Source organism: Coenobita brevimanus, chromosome 28 (genome assembly GCF_032717465.1).
Source record: "Coenobita brevimanus isolate Jiangsu-jjx chromosome 28, ASM3271746v2, whole genome shotgun sequence".
NCBI lineage: Eukaryota > Metazoa > Arthropoda > Malacostraca > Decapoda > Coenobitidae > Coenobita > Coenobita brevimanus.
Genome location: NC_136981.1, coordinates 20,714,122 through 20,720,698, shown reverse-complemented (window position 1 = coordinate 20,720,698; position 6,577 = coordinate 20,714,122).

The window sequence follows — 6,577 nt, the reverse complement described above, 5'->3', positions numbered from 1 at the left end:
CATAGGACTAATAGTGCATTCTCTGATGCTTACAAATCTATACACTTTCATGTGTTACCATAGCACCCACTCTTTATATTTAGTACATGCTAGGGACGTCTCTTTCAGGACTAGTGCAGTAAAATTAGCGATGGTGTTTCTAAGGCCTTTCGGTGATTTTTGCATAAAATCAGCTGATTGCGGTTAAAATAATCACACCTTTCTCTACCGCATTCTGAGATACAACTCACGTCCCGTCAGACAGCATGCGACTTCTCTAGCCACATGACCATAACCTCAGCCGATTTACAATGTCTTCCTCGTGCTACAAAATGTGTTTAATTAAAAATGTGTTTAATTAAGGTTCGCAGGGGTGACGGTTGGTGGGTGGTGTGGGAAGGGGTAGGTAGGGATAGGTGTCGGTAAAAGTGGCTGATGGATGGTGGTTTATTGAAGTAATGGTGGTGAGGGCTGTAGTTGTTGAAGTAACATAAAAGTCTGTAACAGTTACTAAACCCATTTTAAACAACTTGACACAAAATGCCATTTTTCCATCTGGAACTCTAAGTTGGAACAACAGATTAACACTAGAATACGTTGGAGTCACGAAGTTCTGTTGAAAGGATGTAGAGTCATAATTTTCCTGCCAGTGATCAATGCACAATAAGCAGCAAACAAATGAAAATAGGAGCCAAGTTAACCCACCGAGTGCCAGTAGACTTTGGATCCTCATGGAGCCTTGGTGCCAGCCAATTTTCAACTTTCTTTTTTTCCTAGATGGGTTAGTAATACTGAGAAAACATGGACCACGGCGCTGAAAACTTCGGAGTAATGCCCATAGACTTTATCGGCTGCCTCCCACACCCATTGAGTTGAAGTAGGAGATTTTCGTTTCCTTCATCGGTAACTATGTTATTGGAGCCAATAACTCCTTTCTCGGGTATATATATGATATAGGAAGGCCTAGAGAGGCCTAGAGAGGTGCAGGAATATCCCAGCCGATTTTTTGGTGCCTAATTTGAATTTTCGAGTTTTGGTAAATATATCAAATTGCTGATGTACATGTACACCAATGGCACTGTCCACACATATAGGGGCCGACGTACATGTACGTCATTGGCATGGGACGGGTTAAAGTACATACAGTGCAGTAACCTACTACGAATTTCATAAAACCCGAGGCTAGATTACTCTAGTTCAGATCACTTGAGCCATAGGATACTACTCTAAGTACATTCCTGGCAGTATATACATAATAGTAAAACTCTGGATACTTCTTGTATTGTAACCATGACTTGCTAAAGCATTACCTTCTTAGACATAAGACTTCTCCCACTATGCCACCTATATGCCATCAACGCTTGGTCAGCACATGTGAAAATGGGAGAGTGTGGCTATGGATGCTCTACTGTTGTAAGGATGCCTTTATACTGGATCACAATGAGGGGAGAGCCGTGTAGTGAGCGAATATCAAAGATGAGTGTAGCATACAATGAAAGAGAGGAATAAAGCAAAAGTGAGTGATAATTGTTATATGGTAATGAGAACAGTGAGAAAATATAAAGAACAATATAGTAATAGTGAGACAGCACATGTGAAAATGGGAGAGTGGAAGCATGTATGGACAAATTTGAGAGAGGCGAGAGAGTGCTTTTGATTGGAGGCATGAATGGCAAAGTTGGGAATGTACAAGTGGATGGAGTGGTTGGTCAGTGGGGTGTGCCAGATGAAGTAGATGGGAATGGTAGTGCCTTGGTGGACATCTGTGCTGGTAAGGGGTTGGCAATAACCAACACCTACTTTCGGCATAAGATGATCCACCGGTATACATGGAGAGTAATGAGGAGGATGGATGGTGAACTTGTTGAACGAAAGGCAATGATAGGATACGTGTGTGTGGATGAGCGAATGAGAAGACAAGTGTTGGATGCAAAAGTGAGGAGAGGGTGGGGGAATGGGGTCTCGGACCATCACTTAGTGATGGCCAAGGTAAAGCTGCAAAGAAAATGGTTGAGGAAACGAAGGGGAAGACAGGAGGAAACATCTCCTGTAAGAAGAGTGGAGAATTTGCAAGATAAGGAGAAAATGGCAGAGTATAAAAGCATAGTGGAAGAAAGATTGGGAAGGTATGAACTAGAGCAGATGGAAGGGGTGGAAGACGTATTTAAGATATTCACGGAAGAGATAGGCACAGCATGTGAGGTAGTTTGTGGAGTGAGGAAGAGATGCAAGGGTGTGCAAGGGACAGGCAAGGTAGAATGATCAGGTGAAACGATCTGTGGAACAAAAGAAGAAGACATAAGTGAATGGTTAGCGAGTAGAGGTAGGGCTACGAATGAACTAGGCATGTAGTGTATGAGAAGCGTAGTGACAGGATACATATATAGGTTTAGTCAAATTTACAAATGAATGTCTTAATGTTTTTTTTTTTTTTTTATGCTAGGAAGAAGGAACCAAAGGCCATGAGCCCGCAAACAGTTCCCTCCAAGAGAGAAACAAAATACAATAGAGAGCCAAAATCAAAATCCAATCATTTCGAGATGCCTGGACACACTGCATTTGAAAGACTGGAGATCATAGGCAGCAGGAAATACAAACAGAGTGAGACAGTTCCACAGTTGACCTGCTGCATAAATAAAAGACTGGGAGTAACGGTTAACTCTTGCATTAGAGAGTTGGACAGAAAAGGGATGAGAGTTTGCTGCTAGACGGGTGATACGCTCCCGTCGTAGAGGTGGAGGAATGCAAGCAGACAGTTCAGAGGAGCAGTGACCATTAAAGTACTGATAGAAAAGAGATAAAGATGCAACAGTGCGGCGAAGAGACAGAGGTTGAAGGGAGTCAGTAAGAGGAGGAGGAGAGTTGATGAGACGAAAAGCCTTTGACTCCACCCTATTGAGAAGAGCTGTATGTGGGGAGCCTCCCCACACGTGAGAGTTGTACTCCACACGGGGGGCGGATAAAACCCCTGTATAGAGTCAACAATTGTGTAGGGGTAAAGAAAGAACGGAGTCGGCTTAGCACACCCAATCTCTTGGAAGCAGATTTTACAAGAGATGTAATATGGTCTTTCTAAGATAAGTCCCGAGAAATTGAAACCCCAAGCATGTTCAAGGATGATGCAGGATTAAGCTGAATATTATTAAACATTAGTGGGTATACCTGTGGAAGATTTTGTCGGGTTGATAGGTGTAAGAACTGAGTCTTAGATGCATTAAAAACAACCATATTATTTTTACCCCACTCAGAGATACGAGCCAAGTCAGACATTAGGTGTGCCATAGCCTCATCCCTTGTTTGTTGAAGTAACTGCTGAGATCGACAATGCGGGAACCGAATGGAAAGGTGGAGGGTGTAGTCATCAGCGTATGAGTGGATAGGGTTAGATGTACAGCTTAGAAGGTCATTGATGAATAAAAGAGAGTTAGTGATAGGACAGAGCCCTGAGGAACACCACTGTTGATAGATCTAGGAGAAGAACGATGGCCGTCTACAACAGCGGCTATAGAACGACCAGAAAGGAAGCTAGGGATGAAGGCACAGATAGAAGGATAGAAACCGCAAGAGGGCAGTTTGGAAATTAAAGATTTATGCCAGACTCGATCGAAAGCCTTTGAGATGTCAAGTGCAATGGCAAAGCTTTCGCCAAAGTCCCGAAAGGAGGAAGACCAGGAGTATGAAAGGTAGGTGAGAAGATCGCCAGTGGAGTGTCCCTGACGGAACCCGTACTGACGATCAGAAAGAAGGTTGTGATAGGAAAGATGCCTTAAAATTTTTCTATTGAGAATTGACTCGAATACTTTTGAAATACAGGACGTTAAAGCAATTGGACGACAGTTCGAGGGTTGGGAGTGGTCACCCTTCTTTGGGACTGGCTGAATGAGAGCAAACTTTCAGCAAGAAGGAAAGGTACAAGTTGAAAGACAAAGGCGAAAGAGTTTGCCTAGGCAGGGTGTAAGCACAGAAGCACAGTTCTTGAGAACAACAGGAGAGACCCCATCAGGCCCATATGCCTTGTTAGTATTGAGGCCATTGATGGCAGAAAATACATCAGCTGAAGAAATTTTAATGTCAGTCATGAGGAAGTCAGAGGGGGGAAGTGATGGAGGAACAGCAGCGGAATCGTCTAAGGTGGAATTGGAGGAGAAAGAGTGTGCGAAGAGATCTGCTTTATCAGTAGAAGAAGTAGCTACAGAACCATTAGAATATGTACATATATGGTAAGTACTAGTAACTACAATGATACTTCTATGTGGAATATATAGCAACTGATAGCACCACTGAATACACTATAGTTTATCTTACATAGAAGGCACTCCTTGAGAGTGATCATACATTCATTTCCCTTATCTTACTTGTATTTTACTAGCTTTCATGTCCTTGACTCACTGTGTAGTAATTATATTGATATTATTACATTTTGTTTCAATTAACTCAATTTTCAATTTTCCACAGGGATTTTTTTTTTTTTCTTCAATATGATCTTCACATCTTCACCAATCATAATGAGTGTCACTTAGAACTACCAGTTTCCAGGTCTCTTGTTTGTCGCACTAACCTTGTTGCAACACTGATCTCGTGCAGTCTTTTGTCCATTCGCTTGACACAACAGTATAGGATACATACAGAAACAAAAAGGCTAATTAGACAGAGTACCGTACTACTGGAGGAAATACAAAGACTGGATGTACCCAGGAGTGGTTAAAGGCTGAAGAAAACTGGTTCATAAGGAAATCAGACTGAGTTAGAAAGTTCAATATATGTAGGTTGTCTGATGTGATGGAAAGATTGTCTGTTGGTAGATGAAAGGTAGTATTAATAGGTTAGAAGATGTCGTATTTGTGGGAGCGAAGTGCAAAGTGATAATGGTAGCATGGGCTATTACTGACTCAGACTTTACTGTACAATAATCAGGGGCCTTATACAAACCAGTTGCGGATAGTGAGCAGACAGGAGTTCCTGGACAAATAAGACTGACAGGAGTTGAGACACTTAAGAAGGAATAGCGGATGTAATTTAGACGAGCATGGTGCACTTGGAGCTTGAGGGCCGGAACAAAGGTACAGACAGGTTGTACTGAGAAGTTACGAACTAAGGCAGATTCGCAAGGAGCAACGCTGCCAGGAAAGATTGTTAGGAGGTATACAGCACAAACTCGAGAGTTGGGTGTAAGAAAAGCACATCTGTCGAGGTCATTGGAGGAAGTGAAGGCAATATAGAGATGATCATGGGAGAGAAGGATGTACTCTGATGAGACAGAGGCTTGTAATAGGGGATTATTGTATCGGGAAAGGGAACGATGTGAAAGAGGTCGAATGTGATAGAAGAATGAAGAGGGATATGAACAATTATATCTTTAGCAGGGAATGTCGCCTCTAGTATTGGGTAGTAGTGTTTTAAAGAAGAAAATGAAATCACAGGAGACAAGTCGAAAGTGGAGTGAGCCCATTCCAATGTAGAGCGAATGTCAGAGATAGATACTAAATCTAGGGTGACACGATCATCGACAGCATTGACTAGAACACGAATTATGCTAGAAACTTGGGAGACAAGAAAGTCCAGAGAAACTTGCAAATTATCTACAGTACATGTAATTTTACATATAGTCATTCTGATACAATATTTACCTTCGACACTTCATGCTAAAGAATTCCGGTAACATTACTTAACGTGTCTGTAACATCATTTAAATGGTGTGTGGTCTCTTTTAGCATAGAATGTTGAACATTTATTACCTTTTCCTGAGATCCTAGGGCATTTGCTAGCTGAACCAAGTCTTCCTTATATCCAGAAAGGTCGTGGGCAGTCGCTACACCAAATAATCCACTCAGAATTACTTCTCCAAGGTCAAAGAGTCCATGTTTCACTCGTGAACGGCCCACAGGTGTTTGGTTAGGGAACGAATCTTGAAGATGGCTGAACTGGTAATGAATATAATCCAGTTTCCAGCAGATGAGTAAGTAGAATGGGTACCAAAATATATCTGTAGGATGTTGACAGGAGTCCCTGTATGTCCACTAGTTGATGCGCAAAGTCAGGCAGGGCAATGGCCACGGTGGCCAGTAGCTCTAGGGGGTAGCGCAAGGAGACTACATCCTTGACCATCATTACCTCGCCTCCTGCTCCAACCAAGGCCCCGGGCCGTATGACACCATCGTCGTCACCTGATCCAGACCCAACCAGAGTCAGCACTGCCAGCACGTAGACCCACACCATCTTTCCTATAAAATGAGTTGATGTTAGAAGTGATGCTAATGCAGAGGATGATGAGAGTGTGAGATGAGAGCGCTATGCAAGAGACTTAGTGGCAGAAAGCAATTTGGCATGATAGTTATCAGTAGTAGGGGAAGGTGGAGTAGGAGTGATAGAAGAAAGACTTGAAGAAGATGCATCTCCTTGTTGAGGTGAAGATGTGGCCTCTCCCAGTGGTTCCTCCAAGACTACGTGCTTCGATGCACGTTTGAGATTATGTGCATGCACCCATGTTGTCTCTGCCTTGTGTGGAACTTTTATTTCGAATTTATTACCCTTACAAGATATTACACGGAAGGGACGCAAGAATTTTCTATCTAGTTTTGAATCTCGGTCATGATCTATG